This window comes from Helianthus annuus, chromosome 12, assembly GCF_002127325.2.
Source record: "Helianthus annuus cultivar XRQ/B chromosome 12, HanXRQr2.0-SUNRISE, whole genome shotgun sequence".
NCBI classification, from domain to species: Eukaryota; Viridiplantae; Streptophyta; class Magnoliopsida; order Asterales; family Asteraceae; genus Helianthus; species Helianthus annuus.
In genome coordinates, this window is record NC_035444.2 from 93,736,835 (window position 1) to 93,754,336 (window position 17,502).

A 17,502-nucleotide genomic window follows, 5' to 3' on the forward strand; every position below is an offset into this window, starting at 1 on the left:
TGGGGATTTCCCATGATTATATTTATTACTGGTGGGGGCTTCCCATGTTTATCATTACTAGACTATTGTAACCATGTGTTCTTCTTAATCCGAGAACAGGAATACGTACAAGGTCACGTAGGTTTTACGTGAGTGCCCTTCCCCGAGGACAGTGGTACGCGTGAGTTTTACGTAGGTTTTACGTAAGTGTCCTTCCGACCCGGAAGACAATAGTAGGTATGAGTTTACGTAGGTTTTACGTAAGTGTCCTCCTGACCCGGGAGACAGTGGCAGATACTAGTTTACGTAGGTTTTACGTAAGTGTCCTGACTAACCTGAGGACGATGCTATATAGTCTAGCAATAGCATAAGTACGAGTAATTATCCAATTCTAATCTTCCAACCCAATTCCCAACCCGGGAATCCCATGCCTTGGCTGTGTGAACTCACCTTGGTTTGCTCGGCAGATACACAGAAAAGTTCAATTAAGCTATATGGTGATCAACCACGTCCTAGCATGGTTATCATACAAGTCAGGTTCGTAATCAAGTATAGCACGTATGTTCTACACGTATTGTACACAAGTATAATCATGGCAATTCACGTATGAGCATTAACAGGAACAGTTACATAGATAACGAAGTCCAAGTATCCGGCCCAATCAATTGGGCTCGTAACAGTGTCAGTCCAATAGTGTTCGAGTGTTCGTGGTCTCGAGTCGAGACTAACGATTTCGAGTCGAGACTAGTCGGTCTCGAGTGGTACTGGTTTCCGAAGTCTCGAGTCGCAACAGAGGAGGTCTCGAGTTGTCATGGTCTGGCCGAGACTACACGGTCTCGAGTCGCAACCGGACTCGCAACCGTGGTCTCGGTTTGTGCTGTTTGTGTTGTAAGGTGGTCTCGAGTCGAGACTAAGGGTTCTCGACTCGCAACCCTGATCGAGACAATGTGTAACAGATTTCCATAATTAATCAGTAACAATCATTCCATATTTCAGCTAACAACTTGACAGTTTCACCAATCCGATCAAACACAATAATTTCCGTATTCAACAGCAGTTAATCGCTATTCAACATATCAATTCATCATCATCAAGAACAATCAATTACCAGTATGCATAACAAATTATCGGACCACGTGATTAACCACGTTATGGACTATCATGCAACCTAATTCATAATCACACTCATAAGTCATACTCATCACAGCCGATTAACAAGAATTCGGTCCATCATGCAGTCAATCCAATTTACAACAAGAACAATAACAAGGATAGTAAACTTCGATCCAGTTATCAAGCATACAACATATTATACAACATATGAACCGAGTCACTAGCATAAACCCTAACCGATCATGTAATCTGATTAACAACAATATCATCATCTAAACATACATATAAAACTTGCAATTGGTAAACATACTACTAACCGAGATGAGAAGAGGATGATCCGAATCCAAAAAGCTTCGATGAAAGGGATGTTCGGCTACCTTGGTTCCGATCGAGAGAGAGAGAGAGCGTGTTCTAGGGTTTGTGTGTGTGAGGATGTTTGGCAAGTAAATGAAAATCTAAACCCCTAATGGGTATGTGTTTGCGAATCAAGGGAAGTGGGTCGAACCCTTTACTGGGCTGCCCTCTAGGTCTCGAGTCCAACAACATGGACCGAATGGGTTTGTGTCCGGTTGTGGTTCATGTGCGATCGGTTTCAAGTAACATATACACAAACATTCACAATTTCACACAAGGCACGCATAACATGTTATTCAAATAGAGTTCACATAATCACGTAACGTTACACAAAAATGGGTTCGAAATACGAGTTGTCACATATGGGGTAAAGTGCACCATATTTACCGATCACAAGAGCTTCAAATACTTCTTCGATTAGAAGGAGTTAAATATGCGACAAAGGCGAGGGTTAGAAACGGTGAAAGATTTCGACTGTGAAATACACTATCACCCCGGAAAGGCAAATGTGGTGGCGGATGCTCTGAGCAGAAAAGCGGACTATGTCCCAATACGAGTAAGATCGATGCAGCTTGTGGTGACCTTGGGTATACTTGAACGTATCCGAGAGGCGCAATTAGAAGCAGTGAAAGAAGAGAATTGGTAGAAAGAAAGAACAATCGGCCAGTTGAAGGATTTGTCGGATGGAAATAACGGGTTGAAGACTCGATCCGGAAGGATATGGGTTCCAAATACTTGTGGGGTGAAGATGCTTCTACTCGATAAAGCTCATAAATCCCGATATTCAATTCATCCGGGTGCGACCAAGATGTACAATGATCTGAAACAAAACTATTGGTGGCCCGGGATGAAAAGAGATATTGTGAAATATGTGGAGAAGTGTTTGACCTGCTTGCAAGACAAAGCAGAGCACCAGAAGCCATATGGTAAATTGCAACCATTGGACATCCCAGTTTGGAAATGGGAACAAATCACCATGGATTTGTTGACCAAATTGCCCAAAACCAACCGTGGGTTTGATGCTATATGGGTGGTCGTGGATAGATTAACGAAAAGTGATCACTTCATTCCGATTCGCGAGACTTATACATCCGAGAAGATGTCGGAGGTGTACACCAATGAAATCATAGCGCGTCATGGGGTATCGATATCAATTGTGTCAGAAAGAGATACTCGGTTTACTTCAAAATTTTGGCATGAATTCCAAGAGCAAATGGGAACTAAACTGTTCATTAGCACCGCTTACCATCCACAAACGGATGGGCAGAGTGAAAGAACAATACAAACGCTAGAGGATATGCTGCGGGCTTGCATTATTGACCTTGGGGGTAGTTGGGATGTCTATCTACCCTTGGTCGAATTTTCATATAACAATAGCCATCACGCGAGCATTAAAATGGCCCCGTATGAAATGTTATCTGGTAGAAAGTTTCGAACTCCGGTATGTTGGGGAGAAGTGGGCCCACGAGGACTAGCACCTACGGATATAATCCGAACCACTAATGAGAAAATTGAAGTGGTGCGAGCCCATTTGAAAGCGGCCCAAGATAGACAAAAGTCTTATGCCGACAAAGGACGAAGACCGATTGAATTTCAGCTAGGTGATATGGTTATGCTAAAGGTTTCCCCATGGAAGGGCGTTATCAGATTTAGAAAAAAGGGGAAAACTAAGCCCGAGATTTATTGGTCCATTCAGAATCATCGAGCGGGTTGGTAAAGTAGCATATCGCCTCGAATTACCCGAGGAGTTGAGTGGAATACAAAGCACGTTTCACGTGTCGCAATTGCGAAAGTGTCTAGCGGCCGAAACAGCTTATATCCATTACGATGATATCGAAGTGGATAATAGCCTGAATTATGTATTGAGGCCAGTGGAGATTTTAGATCGAAAGGTTAAGCACTTACGAAACAAACAAATCGATCAAGTCAAGATCAAGTGGGAGCATAGAAAAGGCTCGGACACTACGTGGGAGTCCGAGGAGGAGATGCGACGCCTCTACCCTACTTTATTCGGTACGTAATTCGGTTTCGGGGACGAAACCCTTTTAAGGGGGGAGGACTTGTAACACCCCAGAAAATATAAAACTTTATATTAGAATTATAAAGTATAAATAAACAAGAATTCACTAACTAGGAATTTTAACCTAGTTAACTACAAGTTTAGAAATAACTTGGAATAGGGTTAAAATAACCAAAACTTTCAGATAAACAAAAGTGGAGGGACCTAAGTTGTAGAACTTGAAACTAGAATTGATTAAAACAAAAAAAATAAAAAGCCAAACACACAAATTAGTGTGTTTGGTCGATCAAGAACGCAGGGGAGCGACCAGGACTCCTCACCAAACCCTAACTCCACAAAATCGATCAATTGAAGGCTAAATTATGTCCCAAATCAAAATCTGAACATAGATTACTGATCCTCATCACAAGAGGATTACAAGGTATGTAAAATCTGATGAAAACTCTCAACTTGAAATTCTCATGAAATTGGGAAAATCTGAAATTTATGGTTGCATGTCTGTTTTATGGTGGATTAGGAACAATATAGAGTCTAGGGACAAACCCTAGACAAATACAAGTTGAGATCATGTGAAATTTTAGTGAAACCTATGAACACCATTGTAGGTGATTAGTGGGTTTTGTATAATTTGATGAACACTAGGAATTTGGGTGTTGTTCTAGTGTAAATTGATAATTGTGAAGTAACTTCAGAATTATAGAAGCTAACGATTATGTAAAATGGTTGATTGATGTGAAATTAGGTCTAAGTGATAAGCTAGAGACTTGATATGTATTCATGTAAAAATCTGCCCTTAAGGTGTTTGTGAAAATGCCTCAAAGAAAGCTTAAAACTGAAATTCAAAGTTTAAACGCCTAATTTTGATATTTCGGTGTATTGTGCGATATATGGTTAAAAGGGAGTTCTAAAACATGTCATAAATGAACTCTATAGGAAAGGACGCAGGAGCGTCAAGCGGACAAGCAGGTGGCGAATCACGTTTGAAAGGCCTACTTTGAAGGTATGTAACTTGACTCGTTACATTTGGGTAAAGTTGATATTTAGCATATATATATAGTTGAATTGTGGAATAAAAGTCGAGTTAAATTGAAGCAATGATGATTGCTATGTCGAATGGTAGGCCAAAAGTTTGGTTAGACTTCGTTGGTAGTCATCAAAAATGGAGGATCCCTTAGATGAGCCAAACGGGTCAAATAACCAAATAAGGCATGACAACGCATTGTAGTATTGTTACTCAACCTTTGTTATTGTTCATAAAGGTCATACTAGCATATGAAAATCGGAGTGTTGGTTGGCTAAAATGAGAAATCCAAGACTTTGGGTTTGGGCGAAATAACTAAATCAATCAAAATATAATGTTGCAGTGGCTACCGTAAATTACGGTATCCACCGTAATTTACGGTAGAGTCCAAAAGTTTACGGTGGTTCTCTCCTGAGTTACGGTGGACCAGAAACATAAAACGACTACCGTAACTTACGGTATATACCGTAAGTTACGGTAGAACCTGAAAATTTGGCTAAGTTTTTGCATATCATAGTTAAGTAAATCCGTTTCTAAACGTACTTTCGATTACACCATAATTCCATGAACTCTAATACTAATGTTTAATGTAAACATTTCAGTTTCTAGGTATTCAAGGATTACGGATGACGGTCAAGCAAGCTTTTGAAGAACCCAACACGAACTTTTGAAGCTTCCGCATAAATTAACTCGGTTTAAACAATGTTATGATGTAAACCGTTTGCTAAAAAACTTATGGATGTTTTAATTAGTTGGTAGATAACTAATGTTTGTTACCTTAGAACTTGGTTCTTGAAACTAAGGCTTTAATTTGGACATCTTTTGTATAAAATTCTTATGAACTATTACTAAATTCAAGTAGAAATTTTAAGGGTGTTACACTTTTCTTGGGACATAGGTGATGTTATGTTCACCTAGTTCCACTGATCATTTGGCTAATAGGTTGGTCGGTGACCACTTGTATAGGGTGTGCTTGGAAATACCTTCGAAGCCTTCTAGCTGTTTGAACTAGGGCTAGGGCCATTTTTTCCAATGGAGGATATTTGGTTTCAGCCAATTTTAGAGTTTTGTTGAATAAATAAACGGGTACCTGGGTTTTATCTCGGTCAATGATGAGGACCGCGCTTATTGCTTCTTTAGCAACTGAGAGGTATACTGAGATCAATTCTCCCGTTTCTAGGGCTACCATGTCAGGTAGGGAAGCTAGGTGTTGCTTCATTTGGTTAAAGGCTTCTTCAGCCTCTTCAGTCCATTTGAAGTCTTTCTTATCAGTTCAACCCTTGAGCGTTTTGAAAAAGGGGAGAGACTTTTCTGCTAACTTTGAGGTAAAACGCTTCAAGACGGCAAGTTTCCAATTTAAGCTTTCAACCTCCTTCTTGGTTTTTGGTGGTTTGGTTTCAAGAACAGCTTTCACCTTGTTTGGGTTAGCTTTGATGCTTCGTTTCCCAACAATATGACCCAAGAACTTACCTTCTTCTAACCCAAATGACCATTTTTCAGGGTTAAGCTTCATGTTAACCTTTCTGAGGTTCTTGAAAGTTTCTTGAATGTCATCGAGCATTTGATACTCCGTCTTGCTTTTGATCACCAAGTCATCGACATATGCCTCCATGTTTTTACCAATTTGGCTTGCAAAGGCTTTGTCCACTAGACATTGGTAGGTTGCTCCAGCGTTTTTGAGGCCAAAAGGCATCTTTTCGTAACAAAAGATTCCTTTATCAGTATGGAACACTGTCTTTTCTTCATCTTCTTCTTTCATGAGTATTGATGATACCCTTTGTAAGCGTCAAGAAAACACTTGAAAGGGTAACCGGTTAGGGAGTCAACCTTGAGATCAATTTCCGGTAGTGGATAGCAATCCTTGGGACAAGCCTCGTTAAGATCCTTGAAATCTATGCACATCCTCCAAGAGTTATCTGGCTTTTTGACCATAACCGGGTTTGCAACCCATGATTGGTACTTGACTTCTTGGAGAATGCCGGCTGACACAAGCTTTTCAACTTCTTGGCAAGCAGCCAGGCTTCTCTCAGGTGCTAAACTTCTTTTCTTTTGGACCACAGGCTTGACATCCGGTGGTATTCTTAACTCATGTTCAACAAAGTTCCGAGGGATCCCTGTCATATCTTCTGGACACCAAGCGAAGACATCGCTGTAATGTGTTAGAAACTTTTCAAGATACGAGAGGGTTTCTTGTGAAAGGCTTGGATTGACCCTTATTCTCTGTTCAGGGTACTTAGGGTTTATGATCAGCCTTTGCTTGTCTTCTTCACTTTTGGAACTTTCACCCTCAACCAGGTAGGCCTCTTGAGAAGGTTGAAGGGTTGCTATCCCCCTTTCGGTGGGAAATTTGACTGTGCCATGGCCAACAGACACGGCCATGTAGAATGCACACTGCCCTGGCCTCCCAATGATCACATCATAGTTTGAAGGTATGTTGATAACCACAAAGGTGAGTGGTTGGATTCTTTCCTTCTGACCTTCGCTAAAACGAACATTAAGTGTCAGTTGCCCTAAAGGCTTAAGGGGTATATCGGCAATACGTTTTATGGAGGTCCCCGAGGGTTGAAGCCTTGAGCGTTCTTCATTGCTCAAACGGTTAAAGAACTTTTCAAACACGATTTCAGTGGCAGCACCAGTGTCTATGTATGCTTTGCTTATTTGTAACGTTCCTACAGTTGCTTCTACCACAAGAGGGTTTGAAAGAGGGTCTTTCTCTGTTGGGGGAAAGCAAACACACTGAAGCTCCCAAGCTTCCAACTGTTGTCTCTTGTGTGGAACCCTTCCATCAAAATCTACCATATTGACTTCCTTGCCCTTTCCTTCAGCCATTTTGTCCCTTACTCCTTTCACCAAATGAGCAAGTTCTCCGGACTTAACAGCTTCTTTAATCCTTTTCTTAAGTTGGAAGCAATCATTGATATGGTGACCCTTTTCTTCATGGAATTCACAGTATTGTGTGGAGTTCTCATTCTTTCTGCTTTTGGGGAGAGGCCTAGGAGGCCGAAAGTTTTGCTTGACTTCTTCCATTGCGAGGATTTCTTGAGGAGTCTTAGTGAGGGTTGTGAAACTTATGCCCTTCTCTCTGCTGGAAGGGTTGCGACCTTCAGACCTTCGATGGTCTGAACCCTTTTGCCGTCTGTCATAGGAGTTAAAGTTTCCTCTTTTTCTAGCCGGACTATTGCCTCGCCAGCTGAATCCTCTTTTCCTTTGCTCTTTAATGTCTACTGCCTCCTCTCCCCGGATGTGGGCTTCAGCCCTTTCGAGAGCTTCTTCCAAGGTCTTGGGCAGGGATTTGTTGAAATCTCTTGTGAGATATTTGGATGTGATGGCATTCATAAAGCCAGCCACTCTCATTTTTCCGTCTACCCGCACATAAGTTAGACCTTCTTTTTTGTACCTTTCTATGAACTCTCGAAGGCTTTCATCATCTCTTTGTTTGATCTGAAAGATTACTGTTGCGTCTTTAACATACCGCCTCTATTGAGAAAAATTGGCTAGGAACCCTTTGCTTAGATCATCGAAACTTCGAACGCTTTGGCAGGTAAGTCATTGAACCAGATCCTGGCTGATCCGACAAGGGTTTGCATGAACATCAAACAACATTCAGCATTCGACCATTTCTCGATTCTTGCGGCATCGATAAAGATCTGAAGATGGTCTTCAGGATCTTCAGTCCCATCATATGTTCTGATGTGGGCCGGCATTTTGATCTTTGTCTGGAAATCATAATCGGTTATTTGCTATGAAAAGCATTAGAGGCTACTTGGTTTATAAGGCTTGGCCAAATCTTCTTCAACCCTTGTACCCACATTGTTGTTATTATTGTTGTTCCCTTGAGTGGCCAACACTTGATTGACGAAGTATTGCCACGTGAAGCTAGCCATCATCTGGGTCATCATCTGGGGCATTAGGTTGAAGCCTTGAAGGCTTTCAGGTGCAACTGAGTAGTTAATTCCCAAGGGGGTACTCATAACGGCACTTCGCGCCAAAGGGAGCACAGACAAAGCCTGTTCCCAAGAGGTTGTTGTTGTTGGCGGAATGCTTGTTACTGGGGACTGTAGGAGCTGATCAAGGGTCAGCTCATGGCCTAAAGGAGCACCATTTGTGGCTGGTTGGGATGAGAAGAGAGGATATGCTGTAGGATTTGGCCTTGCGGATAAATAAGGGTTAGGGTTTGGAGGAGGATGACTTGGACCAGCCTCGTTTCTGGATGTAAAAGGAGGGATAGGAGGTCTAGGAGATAGTGTTGGTTCTGGCTCATCATAATCTAAACGGATCCTCACTCCCTTGTCCCTTTCTCTACTCACATATTGATTGAGGAGAGACCTCAACTCGAGGAAATTGTTGGCGACCCCCTCCGGGGTAAGCTCGACATGTGACGGAGCACTAGTGACACCAACATTAGGGGATGGGACCCCTGATCTGGACGGGGTAGGTGTACTGAAAGTCAGAAACTCAGGAGTACCTCCTGGTGTCAAGAAGGAAGCAGGTGTAGTCGCATGAGCTTGACTAGCACCAGGGGTGGAAGTGTTAAGGACTTGATTCACTTCTCCAAGGGATCCACTTTCCGACATAGCAATTTTATGAGAGCGGAGCTACACTACTAGGTCTGTTGAAGAAAAATAGTGGCGTAGCCCCACGGTGGGCGCCAACTTGTTGATGCAACAAATAATAGACCAAGGATAGTAGTTGGGCTGCTTAGGCAAAAGGGTTGAAGGGTTCAACTTTGCCTAACGCAGGTCGTGGGGTCCCCCCACGTTTTCAAGACGTGGAGAGAGGTTCACTAGTTTATTTTTATTGTTTGCTAAAGATCCTCCTCTGAAATGTGTTCAGATTTGGATGAATGAGCAAACGGAATGTGTGTGTTGGATGTGAAAGGGAGCAACTCGCATGAAGCAAGTACTCGAAATGAATGACCAGAGATCTCAAGAATCAGGGCTGGCCAAGAATGTCTGCTTAGTAAATGAAGTGTTGAATTTATAGGAGAAGGCATCTCTCAATGAGGAATGCATTTGACTAGTGACCATGCTTGCAGTGAGAGACTTACCCTTTCGGGGGTTGAAGCCTTTTGCCCCGCGGATAAAAGAGTGTGCTCTGTGGACCTGCGTTACTTTTGCGGCTAGTGAGTTGGTGAAGCAACCCAGAGATTTGACTTCTTACTGTTTCCGAGTTGCTTTATTTCAGCTCCCCAGGTTTTGAAGCTTTGAACCTTTTTACCTTTTAAGCACTCATGTATTAATGTCATTTTATTTGGTCTTGGGCTACCCCTGTCATCAGGTAACATCAAGAATTCGGTCGTTATCAGTTCACTTTATTATGCGAATGAATTTGGTCAATATCGATTCGATTTATTACGGTATCACTATACCCTTAATTTAAAGTGGTGATATTGGTTTGTTTCTGCATTAGAAATTTCCAATCCTCTAGGTTCTTCAAGGTATTGCGAGAAAGTAGCTTAGGCCGTGGGGTATGGGGCTTGGGTTGGGGTAAAACGCCCAAGACACCACTTCGGGTGGGCTTGGGTTGGGGCGTGGCCCCTTGGGGCTTGGCTTTCAAGCCGGGCGTGGGGCGAGGGAGCAAGTTGAGTTGGCGGATTGTCATTGGCCCATTAAAAGTAGCCGTTGGGGTAGCCGTTGGGGGCTACTTTTAAAAAAATTTCCTTTATAAATACTTACCACATTTAACATTTTTCTCACACAATATCAAACACATAAAACACAATATTACCATGAGTTCTTCAAGTTATACTGAATCGTCATCATCATCTGACGATGGTGCGGAAATATTTCTACAAACGATCGCGGCGGTGGTGAAAGCTATCGTGGAAGACGAAGACGATGAGGAAGAGACTCAACAACCTAAACGGAGGTGAAGGTACATCGCTCGTGAACGGCACACCGCTAACGATTTGTTGGTAAGCGATTACTTCTAAGCGGAACCTAAGTATGATGAAAAAATGTTTAGGCGTCGTTTTCGTATGAGTAGAAACTTATTTTTAAGAATATCTAGAGATCGTGAGGAGAAATATGATTATTTCCAACAAAAACCCGATGTAACCGGGCAATTAGGATTTAGTACGTGGCAAAAGGTCACGGCCGCACTTAGGCAGTTAGCGTACGGCAATAGTTCGGACATTATGGATGACTATTTAAAAATGTCTGCACGTGTAGCTAGAGAAACTCTTCACAACTTTTATTCGTGTATTCTAGAACTTTATAAGAAAAGATATTTGAGAAAGCCCTCCTTCATTGACATGCAACAAATATTGGAACATCACGTTGATTATCATGGGCTAACCGGGATGCTAGGTAGTTTAGATTGTATGAAATGGCCCTGGGAACTTTGTCCTACCCAATGGCAAGGCGCTCACACTAGTGGATTTCACGGGGTGCCAGCCATCATGCTTGAAGCGGTTGCGCCCCAAGATCTTTGGATATGGCATGCGTTCTTCGGTATGCCAGGTTCACATAATGATATTACCATCATAAACCGCTCGCCTCTTTTCAATGATTGGGTAAATGGTATAGGACCCAAGGGAACTTTCTTTGTAAACGGGATTGAGTACATGTACGGGTACTACCTAGTTGATGGGATTTACCCAGAGTGGGGGGTTTTCGTAAAATCGTTCACAAGACACGGTACCTCAGATCCAAAGAGATTAAAGTTTAACAGGGTCCAGATGGCTGCATGTAAAGACGTCGAGCGACCATTCGGTGTTTTGAAGAAAAGGTGGCGAATATTGTCAATGCCTTGTCGACTATGGGACAAGGATCAGATTAGAAACGTGATGTACACATGTATCATTCTTCACAACATGATTTTGGAGGATGAAGGTAGAGCGGTCGTTACCTACTATGATGACGATGACCCCCAACCAGGTAACGTAACAGACGAAGATAAAGCGGCAAATGAATTTTTAATAAAGTCAAGGGATATACATCAGAATCTTCGAGCTGATTTGGTGGAACATGTTTCAACGATTCCTGGGTTCGAAACCGACGAAGAATGACTGTCTTTTATTTTGATAATTATTATGTATGTTTATGTTTTTTTTAAATATGTATGTTTATTTTTTATGTAATTATAAATATAAATATATATTAAAAATAATTGTTGATGTGGCATAGCCATCCGCCCAGCCACGCCCAACCCAAGCCCCAACCATACCCCTTGAAAACTTGGCTTTGGGTTGGGAATATTCAAGATACACGTGTCACCAAATGCCCAACCCAAGCCTCAACCCAAGGCCCACCATACCCCATGGTCTTAGGCTTTAATTAATTAATGTGAAGTTGACTATTTTACCTTTACTTGATAAAAAGTGCGCCAATGAGGTGGTGGTGGAGTGGTAAGAGAGAGTCTTGGTGTTCTAAGGGACCTAAGTTCGATTTCTGCCCTCCCCATTATTTTCTACGGCACCTAGTGATGATAGGTGGCTAGAAGAATAGGTGATGAATTTCGCCAGTAGCCATTTAGAGGATTCGTTGGCCGTTAAAAAAAAACTTGATAAAAAGTTTATACATAAGTTCATATTTTACAATCTCAAGTCTTTAACTTTAGTAAAACTATATTATTTTTTAAATGAAAGACGATGAAGCTGTTGAATGGAATGAAGAATCTGTTGTGATTTGTTTGAGTTTGGATATGATGTTTTTAGAAGTGGGATGTAAGGGCAAATGATGTAGGTTATAGATAACCTGAAAACTGGCACTATTGATAAGACCCTTTAATATTTGTTATTAAAACCTATATAAAGAAGCAACAAGTTTGTGCATATGTTGGTTGTACATATGGCTTTGGGTGTTTTTCAAAAATAATTGGGTTATATGGTTGTGCTTCATACACGTGTGTGGTGCTGTTTTTCCACCCCTTCATCTGCTACAAAATACATGCCCTCTGCTCCTGAGTTCTTCCTTCTTCACGTTCGTAGAAAGAAAATTAGTCAGAGATAGGGGGTCTGCAGCGGCTACGTTTGAGTCGATTTTTAATAATCGGAGTTTGATTTATGGCAAATCGGAGACGGTGGAGGTGTTGTTTATGCCTCATCCGACGGTGACGGCGGCGTCGCGGGCGATCGGGACTCCGGATGTGGCTGTGATCGGGGATGGTGATGTGGCGGCGGCGGTGTCGGTGCAGGGTAAGCGGTTAGTGATGCAGAAGAAGGCGGTGGTTGCTTCGGTGGTGGCGGAGGATTATGCTAGGAGTTTTGGGTCTGGTGATGTTGATGTTGATGTTGCTGTGGTATGTGATGTTTTGAATTTTAATAATTTGGTGAGTGTTTTATGGTGTTTGTGATAAATGAGTGCTTCTTGTGAAATTTGGTTAGTTTTATGTACTTCGTTAGTTTAGTGATGGTATGGGGTTTGAACACAAGTAGGTTGATGGTATGGGGTTTGAACACAAGTAGGTTATTAGGTTACAATATTTATTTTATCAATGAGGTATTGAGGTGTAGTTATAGAGCTTGTGTAGATCATCTGCCCCTTAACTATGTTTAAGACGTTGCTGGTTTTTAAGGAAAAAAAACTAATTTTTCTTTTTATTTTGATGATAACAAGTAACAACACATAAGTTGCATTATGTAGGATGTCCATGTTTTATAGCTTTTTGAGGTTTGAATTGTACAGGGTGTTTTCAGGTCATCTTATAGAACTGTAGTTTGATGATCAAGACTTAAGTTCTTTGTTGCTTTATCAAGTGTCACCAGGTAGTGCAAATATTTTCTTGATATACAGAGCACTGAAGAATCCTTTTTATCATGTTATGTGTTGGGTAATGGAAAATCATTGGAGAGATTGGTCTCATTAAACGCTCTACAACTGGGAAATTCATATCTCTAGATGGAGTTCTGGTGTATTAAACTCCAAGAACATGACTGATGCTGACCATTAAATCTGATTGATGGCGGTAATAGTGTAGACGATGGTGAAACAAAGACGGGCCAAGTCATCTTATGATCTACCAGGGTCAATGCCTAACCATGACAGGCCCATAGCTAGAAAAAAATCGTAAGAATTGCACCTGGTGACCGCAATTGGGCTACTGCAACAACTGAAGGGGTTTTGGTTTATCCGGTGGATGATAATTTCATATTTGATCCCACGGATCTCGATATTGATGTTACACCCGAGGTAAGAAAGTTCTTTGTCGTAGCATTTTGTAATAGTTAGATATTGTGCTTTAAAATCCATCATGTGATTCGAAGTTATTATAACAAGTATTTAATAGCATAAGCTTCCAACAATTCGTTTTATTGCAACTGATTATATGATTTTACTAATTCAATATCACATTGTCACTCTCAACACACATCCAAACATCCTTCATAAATAAATTGTTTGATGTTGATAAGACTCCACTAATCATAAATTCACCATCTTTTACTTGCAGGCAATAATTGAAGCAGCTCTTTGTTGAAATCAACCAAGCAATGTCGTTTAGATCCGGCTTTTTTTTCGGTGCAATGAGATAACTATGAGTCGGAAGGTTGGAGAAGAAGACAAGGACGGATGCTCGCATGTAAGAACCCTGCCGCATTGCGGCGGATACTAATTCCTAGTTATATAAAATAATAATAATAATAATAATAATAATAATAATAATAATAATAATAATAATAATAATAATAATAAATAGATATTCATTCACGTAATAATGAATAGAATATTTATTCACGTTTAAGAAATGATAGAATAAGATAAAAAGTCAACATCAGTGATTATTACTCGTTTGCTCATCGGAAACAAAATTGGAGTGTTTTCTTAAACTAGTGTTGGTGAGAAAAATATTTATCAAAATGGTGTTGCTTTCAAACTATTTATCAAAATGGTGTTTTCCCCTTTATTTTGTATTTATATTTTATTTTTTAAGCAAAATATTATACTTTTCTTTTACTTTTTAATTGAATCAATACATTAATCTATTTTTTTAGTCTTTAGTATACTTTTGTTTATTCGTATTATTCAATCAATCCAATATTTCTTACTTTTATTTTTCCTTCAATCAACTCATTGATTGAACTAGAATCGATTTTTACGATATACTAAAATGTCGACATTTTTTGGTAATTGTAGTTTTGAAAAAATTGGATTATGAAGAAAAATTGAAAGAATCTATATTTTCTTTTCCGCATCATCTTGTCTTTGTGCATAATAGAATTATACTTTGCTTTTCCGACTTCCCAGATAAATATGATGATTTCATCTTGAATTGTTGTCTTTGTGATTTTTTCTACATACGACAGTGTTTCGAACACATATATGTAGTTGTCTTTTTGATTTCATCTTAAGGTGGTTCGTCTTCAATATTGAATTTGCATTGAACTTTTATAATGAAATTTTATGAACGGCTAACAAAATAAAAGGCTAGCTGTCCAGGGTAATTTCACGGCAAAAGACGACCAGATACACCCTCAACGACTGACATAATAATTAACATAAAATAATAATAATAATAATAATAATAATAATAATAATAATAATAATAATAATACAAATGCGATGAAGATCACGTATGTGCAAAAGTAGTGCAGATGTATGTTCAAATCTTCATGATTAAGATTTATGAATAAATTAGCGACGTTGAACAGATGTATTGTAAAGGAAAAACAATATATAGTAAATGACTAAAACAGAATAAAACTATAGGATAAATAATACGTGTGCTAGTGAAAGAAGAGTATAATATGCCAGATTAAAAAAAAATATGAATCGAAAATGGATGGAAACACCATTTTGATAAATAGTTTAAAAGCAACACTATTTTAGTAAATATTTTTTCCACCAACACTAGTTTAGGAAAAAACTTGCTCGAAGCTCGCTCGAAATAACTCATTAACAAACCTGTCAACTCGGCTTGGATTGTGATGATTGTCTATGAATTGAGCCACTTAGTTGGGCTCAAATTGTTTTACTTTTAGTATATGTGTACGTACATGTAAGTGTTCGTGAGTGATGTTTTTTTTTTCTAGACTACTTGTCATTTTGTAAAAGCAATAACTATATATTTTAATTTATGTCTTAATATTAGCCAATACCCAATGCTAATTGTTGCACACTTGCCAATACTAATTCTAAAGATGTTCAACTAACTCGTGACTAAAATCTCAATCGAAAAAAGGTTGAAACAACTCGTTCAAATCTAGCCCTATTACAAACTTCAGCTCGAATCAGTTATGAAGCAAGTCGAGCTCGGCTTATGAGTTATGACCATCCCTAATTTAGTTTTAGATATTGATTACTTTTGATCAATGCACCACAATTATTCTCTTACTTTTTAGATTTTTTTTGGTTTTTAATAGAAGCCGATTCCTAACAATATATTGGTTACCGAATGTACGGATGAAAATCATCATTTTTTTGTGGCCTCCCCATCTCATACCTTTTAGTCTTTCACGTATGACTTGGTTTGACGTCACATTAGTATGTGCCAAATTTCTAAAAATCTTTTTGGATATATAAAAAGAAAACGTGTTTTTGTTTGTCCCTTTCGTGGAACTTAGAGGAACAAAAAGAATAAAAATTGAGTTTTTTATTGGCCTAAAATTTTTAATAAAAGCCAAAAGTTTACAAGTAACTTCTGGATAAAATTTATCTCTATGTTTTTAGTCGCTCAATTTTATAGAAGATATTGCTAAAACTTTTGTTTCTTACACATCTTACGTCAAGTGTTGTCTGTAATTTTCAAAAAGAGAAATATATAAAGTACTTGTTAACATAACTTCTTATGATTTAATTTAAGATTCTAGCATATTAAATACAATTGTTCCTTATAGTTAAATGCCCGATAGTACGTGGTGTGCTCTTTTTTAACATTTAGTCTTTAACTTTCTAAAATTACAGTCTCAAACATTTAGTCCTTAGACCTAACATCAGTTAGTTCTCTCAGTTAAGAGGATGTGAAATGACAAAAACACCCTTACTATAAAACAAAATAACTTAACGTATTAAATAAATTTATTTATATGTGGAACTCACTCCTTTATAAAAACAAAATAACAACCCCACCCCCACCTTCCTCTCTCTCTCTCTCTTTCTTCTCTCTATCTTCTCATTCCACCTGCAACATGTCCGACGATTTCTCCTCCTCAAACCACCGTCACCACCACCACAAAGAAAACCTCTTCAACTTACCCAACAACCGCTACGATGAGTATACCACGGGATTAACTCGTCGTTTCTCTCGATCAGTTTCTTTACAAGAACCCCTTCTCAATTTCAAAATCTCGCCAGAGACAACTTTTGGCTGGTCAGGTCATTCTCCGGCGCCGTCGGATGAAAATGCATGGAATCTGATCTATGCTGCAGCAGGACAAATGGCAAGAATGAAGATGAGGATGAACATTAGCAACGGCGTAACAGTGATCGTTGGGAAATTCATGGCTCCCGATGATGTATTCTGCTTTGATTGGTGTACCTGTGAACCTGGTGGCATCTGAGTGATGCAGTCAGGCGGTTTCGGAGGGACACCGGTTTGTATTTCGGATGCCAATGGGATGTGACTCATATGTAACGCCAAGCGTCCCTAAACTTTAGGCTTTTGTCAAGATTAGCCCCTGAAGTTTAATTATTGTCACTTTGGGTCCCTAGACTATGATATATGTTGAAATGTCTAATCCTATGTGTTTGGAATGCCTAAATCTATATGCTGGAACGTCTAAATCTATGTGTTTGAAATGTCTAAGTCTATGTATTGGAATGTCTAAATCTACGATTTGAAATGCCTAAATTTATATACTTGGAATGTCTAAATCTATGTCTGGAATGTCTAAATCTATGTTTGGAATGCCTAATTCTACGTGCTTGGAATGTCTAAATCTATTTGGTGCTTGACTCTTTAGACTCGTGAAACTTGATTCTTGGTTGAACGAGAGACTAGAGTCTTGTCACTGGCGGAATCTGTAAAACATGTGAAACTTTTGTATTATTACTATAATCCAGTTATTCTATTAACTAATGTTACGCAACGCTTAATCTAACTCGCAAAACGAATCAGAATCGGGAACGCGGAAAGGATT

The 17,502-nt window shown here is 39.5% G+C and overlaps 1 long non-coding RNA gene across 1 annotated transcript; it reads left to right on the forward strand.

The window, feature by feature from the left end:
• The first annotated feature begins 12,361 nt into the window (after positions 1-12,361).
• Positions 12,362-14,788, forward strand: LOC118484942. Its single transcript, XR_004875145.1, has 2 exons — positions 12,362-13,618; positions 13,878-14,788. It is a non-coding gene; the product is annotated as an uncharacterized LOC118484942 (long non-coding RNA).
• Positions 14,789-17,502: the final 2,714 nt, after the last annotated feature.